Here is a 5,860-nt window from a genome sequence, read left to right as displayed (position 1 = left end):
TTACTCCTGTTGCCACGGGTGCAGTGTTGCCATGGAGGCCCATCTGGGAACACTTGATGGGAAATTGGAAGATAACTGAGACCTGAGTATAGCTGAGAAAAGCCACTCGTGACATCTGTAGAGTCTGGCTGGGAGGAGTGTGACATACTGAGAAGGCACAGGCTCTGGAGTCAGGGGACCTGAGATCAGATCCTGACTGCTTGGCACAAATCCTGTGTGACTCTGGACCTCAGTTTTACTTATCTGTGATAAGTGAATGATTATCTCTGCACGGACAGCACTCAAGTGTTGCTTTGAGCTTCGGAGAGCCTAGTCTGATGCTGTGGTCAAGGGGGAGGTGCCTCTTGGCCCTGGGCTTGAGTTTTCCAAAGAGGTTTCAGAGAATCAGCTGACATTGCCTGAAGAGCATGAAGGGGATAAACTTGACCGGCTGCTCTTCTCTCCACAGGCCCATAGAGCTGGACAGAAAAGCATCCCAAGAAAGTCTGCCCTGGCATCAGGTGAGATCTGCAAAGATGGGACCCTTGGGCTGAATGTAAGACCAGATTGTGGAGGGAAAATTGATAGAAATTACAACTGACAGGTCACAGATTTAAACATTTATTGACTCCAGCTAACTATGCATACTTATTCCAGTGCTACATACACTGACTTTGATCTCACACACACTCTCTCTCAAGATGTCACAAATGCTTGGATGTTACACACACTCAGCCTGTTACACAAACACACCCATGCAGATGTTACCCATAATTTCTCAGATGTCACCCACACTCACTCAGATGTCACAGATACTCGATTGTAGACTAGACATATGTGTTCTTTCTGTCTTCCCACTGTCTTAGGTATTATTTGGTTACATGAGACCAAGCCCACTCAAACCAGTTTAGGCAAAAAGAGGAAAGATTAAAGCTATATCACAGAACTCAGCCAGGTCTCCTGAGGGAGTTGGGGGCCAGGGTGTGACTTTTTCTCTCCCTCTTTCAGGGTATAGAGGGGACACAATGCTCTGCCTCTCTCTGAGCATATGGTTTATTCTTCTGTTTCTCCTCTGGACAGTTTTCTTTTCTCTGCTTCATTCACATCATCATAGCTGTCCCTACATGTTAATTTGACTTTTATGGTTATTATTAATATCATGATAGAATATTAATATCACCATTTGTCTCTGTTCTTAGACATGATCATGGGCTACCCACAGGTCTTCTGTTTTAACATTTAAACTGCATGCATTTTTCACCATGAGGCAAAACTTTTCCTTACAGAAAATTAGGAAAAAATATAGAAAATCAACAAAAAGAGAAATAGTACCTATTGTTATATTCAAGGATAACTTCCACAAAAATTTTACTTATTTTCTGCTCATCTTCATTTCTGTGTGGTTATTTTTATACTTGTGATCACATAAAATAGCTTAATTTAAGAATAACGAAATTTTCATCTTCTGCAGAAGTGCAGTTGAAGACATCTTCCTTGAAGCCCATACTGTCAGGTGAGTCAATCAGAGGCTCTCATGCCTTGGGATGGGCCCTGGTCCACCTTTCAAGTGAAGGACCAGGGGTCTTTAGGCATCTCAGTAAACTGAGTTTGATTAGTCATCTTTTTTAACTCACTGACATACCTGCATGCCCAGGAATCCTGATAGGCCTTCATCTCCATATTATTTCTGATTTTAGCCATTCCTGGCTTCCTAATCAGGGGTCCAGAGCTGAGTTTCAGATTCTCAGGAAACGCTCCAGAATTGCATGCTTGCATTTTGTAGGTTTTCTGGAGATGAGAGGCCATAGGTTTCATCAGAGTCTCAGAGATATCCACGATCCAGAAATTCAAGAACTCCTTGTCCACCATCAATGGTAGAGACCTTCCAGGCTGTCAAGGTCTCTGCCATCCTGGTTTATAGCCAGCCTGGCCCAGCCCCAGAGAGAACAAGTGAAGAATCCAGCTTATCCATTCTTCCTCCATTTTTTTTTTTAACTTTTGTTTTCATTTTGAAGGTCTGATGCTCATTATTCTAAACTGTTAAAAGGGGTGAGAACCTTCCCACACAGAAGAAAATGGAATTGGTATGCAAAGTAGACCCAGTCTTGAATAATTAATTCTGATTTGCATGTTCAGATGAGCCTGAGAGCTGCCCTGGCAGTCAGGAGGAAATTCAGATGCAGGAAAGTAGAGGGTGGCTCCCCAGTGAGGGAGATTCAACTTCCCTGGGACTTCCACTGACTTTCTCAAGTCAACTCTGTGGTCTAATGGAGCTTTAAAAAAACCGTAGGTGACTCAGACTTGAGGCCCAGAGAGGGAATTGTCTTGCCCAACTCACACTGCAGGCTAGTGACAGGAAGAACCACATAGTAGTTAATAGTATAGATTCCGGGTCTCTTGGACCACCCAGATGCTCATCCCATCTCAGGGAACGTGGATTTGATCCCTAGGCTGGGAAGTTCCCCTGCAGAAGGAAATGGCAACCTGCTCCAGTATTCTTGCCTGGGGAATCCCATGGACAGAGGAGTCTGGGGAACTATAGTCCATGGGATTGCAAAGAGTTGGATACAACTAAAGCAACTGAGCATGCACTATTATCAGGTAGCAACAACAACAATAGTAACAGTAATAACATAAAATGATAACATATATTCAGTGGGCTCTCAGGTAATTTGCAAAGCATTTAACAGATCTTTAGACCCACAGGGGTGATAATTCACATGGGTCCTAGACTCCAGTGTTGAGACTGAAGAGGAGGCACTGTCTGATGGGATGAGACTTTATTGGAAGGTCTGGCCAGCAGAGGATGTAGAGGCTGAAACCTGACCAGAGCACAGGCCCTTCCCTCAGTCCTCCTGAAGAGGAATGTTGGCCAGATCCTCTCAGGGCTCAATGCTGGTCTGACTGCTGGACAGTCCTCAAGTCTGAGACCCAGTGAAGCTCAGGGAGGAAAATGGAGACATCAGCAGACCCCAGGTATGCATCCTGAGGAGGAGCACACACCCTCACTGCTTCTACATTTGGAATGGAAAGGGGGTCCCATGGAGCAAGGGCTCAGTGTTGGACCAGTGGGTACAAGCTACAGAGAGAGAGAGATTTTAACTCTGTTTTAATTCTGTAGAACAAGAACTCTCTATAAAGTTAAGAATGGACAGCACTTTGGATGAATGTAGCCATTGAGAGGTTTTTCAATAGAGGACCCTGGGATACGACAAAGAGATTAGACAAGATGATACTTGGCATCTGTAGATCCCTGCAGTCTCTGTTGTAAATCTCCAGGATGGATGATGAGTCTGTCTTGTTTTCAGAAGGCATGGAACTAAGTCCTCTTTCTGTGCCCTGTAAGACTCAGGAGACTCCAGGAACAGAGCTGTGCTGTCCCAGTAACCCATGATGAGACCATCAACCTTCTTTTTCTGTATCATGGACTCCAGACTGGACAGATCTGGAAGACGTGATAGGCTTTGCCTCTTTAGGGCTGGGGGCTCATTCTCAGAAGGCTGAATAACATAAGTGAAAGAACACTGGGCTTGGAGTCACACATCCTGTGTTCGAATCCCAGCATTACCACTCCTAGTTTTGTGGCATTAAGTAACTTGCTAAACCTCTCTGCACCTCAGATTTCCTGGGGTTGTTTTACCCTCTTGCTGCACCTTGAACAGTAGAGATAATGCTTGTGTGGTGCCTGGTACAGCAGAGGGGAATTCTATAATGTGCACATACGTACATGTGCACATTATAGATGTATGTATTTACAAGACCATTGTGCAAACTAAATAAGAGAACACACAGAAAAGCATACATATCACTTTCCTTCCCCCAAGCCTTTTTGGTGTGTCAAGGAGTTCGTGTCTTCTGATGCATCAGTCTGGGTCATCTAATATTTCTTAAAGTTTTATTTTCAGAAGTCCCTATTTCTGCTGATCCTGAGAGGGAGACCAAGTGAGAACTACAATGCTGACTGAAGATCTGGATAAACGCGAAGGTAAGGGCACCTCTCAAATAGTGATGGCTTTACTGCCAGCAGATGTGTGGGGAACTTTCAAGCATCTGTTGTAAGACCTCAAATCTCTGGAACCCTGGGACAATTCATTGTTCTGAAATCAGTATCTAAGAGTAGAAAGAGTGAGAGCCAAAAGAAGTGTGCCTTCCCTTAATTACTCAACTTCTTTCTGCTTCTGTTTCCTCTTCTCTAAAATAAGGGTATTAAGTTCTACTGGGTTGGCCAAAAAGTTTGTAACATCTTACAGAAAAACCTGAATGAAACTTCTGGCCAACCTAATACTTCTCAGAATTTTGATAAGGATTCTATGAGATGACCAGTGGAAAGACTTAGCCCAGTGCCTAGCTGGCACTCGGTATATGATAGTGTATCTGAACCAAGGTATTGTAGTTGAACTTTCTGGACAGCCAAGGGCAAATCCTTGTAACATTTAAATCTTTTAAAAATGATTTTGCTGCAGATCTTCATACCTTTCTTCACCAGAGGAAACTAAATGATTTAACCTCCTCCTGGGGACTCAGGGTCATCATGATGAACACCAACCATGGCTCAGAGAGACCCTTGAGAAGATAGGTCAGACTGTGTGCCTCCATGATAAATGGCCCCAGAACAGGCCTCTGCCTCATCACTTCTGCTGATGCGTCTGCAAATAGTAGCTTTCTTGACAAATTTAATTAACTGTCTCTCCTCTTCTGCAGGCTAGGAAAAGAACATCCAAAAATTTTGTTAGTAAAGTGAGTTGTCAAATGCCTGAAAATCCTCCCCATGGATAAATTACATGGCTTGTGACAGCTCTTTTGGCCCAGTGGCTTCCTTCCTTATCCCTGGAAGTGCTCTGAACACATGTAATATTAGTTTTAACCCATCTTCCACCCGGGAGACAAAGTGTGCAACCTTAAACTGCTCTGCTACAGCCTGCAGACGAGTGATGCTAACTCCATGACAATTTTTTAAAACCATAATAGAATCAGAAATTGTTCTTTTGTGTCCATGCATGTGTACACAACTTTATATGATTGAGATACAGCTATGTTCAGAAGTTGCTGTAGTTTGGTTCATTTGTCTATATCTGACACTCTTACTTCTAGAAGAAGATTGTTTAGAAGCCCCTGACTTGAAAATTCCTAAGCTACCGAGATTGTGCTCAAAATCACAGGGTAAATTTACCTTCTGTTAGCTTCTGGGAAGTTCCATGCTTCCATAAATAAGATAATATCAGACAATTATAGGTATGTGAAAGTTTGACTTACAAATGTGGGTTAGATTAGAAATGCGGATGATAGATCTTTTTAATCCAAAGTTGCTGCCCTGAACCTTCTGAGGTCATGGTCCTTGCTGTACATTTGCATCATTTACAGTCCAGATGGGTGATGTCTTGAGATATTTCCTACCAGGGAGTGCTGTGATTCTCGAGACACTAAGGCCTGGATGTACAGAGGTTTCTCAAAGTACACGTGCAGACACCACACAGACACTGGCTCACAGCTCAAGTACATGCAAAGGCACCTAGATCATCTCCGTACCTGTCTCCCTCTTTTTGCCTGGCTAACTCCTCCTTATCTTTGGGCCTCAGCTTATACCCCAGTTCTTCCAAGAAGTATTTCCCAATTTCTTTTACTTTATGTTATATGTCCCTATTGTGTGCCTGTGTGAGAGTGTGTGCATTCAGTTGTATCTGACTCTTTGCAACCTCATGGACTGTAGCCTGCCAGGATCCTCTGTCCATGGAATTTTTCAGGCAAGAATACTAGAGCAGGTTGCCATTTTCTTCCCCAGGGGATCTGCCTGACCTAGAGAACAAACCCGCATCTCTCGCATCTCCTGAATTGGCAGGCGCATTCTTTACTACTGCACCATATAGGAAGCCCTAGTATAGTA

At 43.6% G+C, this 5,860-nt stretch overlaps 1 long non-coding RNA gene across 1 annotated transcript; it reads left to right on the top strand.

Moving 5' to 3' along the window:
* Positions 1-359: 359 nt before the first annotated feature.
* LOC147357682 (uncharacterized) lies at positions 360-5,021 on the top strand. Its single transcript, XR_015141521.1, has 4 exons — positions 360-500; positions 1,451-1,492; positions 3,885-3,964; positions 4,443-5,021. It is a non-coding gene; the product is annotated as an uncharacterized LOC147357682 (long non-coding RNA).
* The last annotated feature ends 839 nt before the right edge of the window (positions 5,022-5,860 follow it).

This window comes from Bos grunniens, chromosome 15 (assembly GCF_055505025.1).
Source record: "Bos grunniens cultivar Pamir isolate PY7600 chromosome 15, Bosgru_T2T1.0, whole genome shotgun sequence".
In the NCBI taxonomy this organism is placed as follows: domain Eukaryota; kingdom Metazoa; phylum Chordata; class Mammalia; order Artiodactyla; family Bovidae; genus Bos; species Bos grunniens.
Note: the sequence above shows the minus strand (reverse complement) of the source record. Positions and strands in the feature narration are given on the sequence as shown.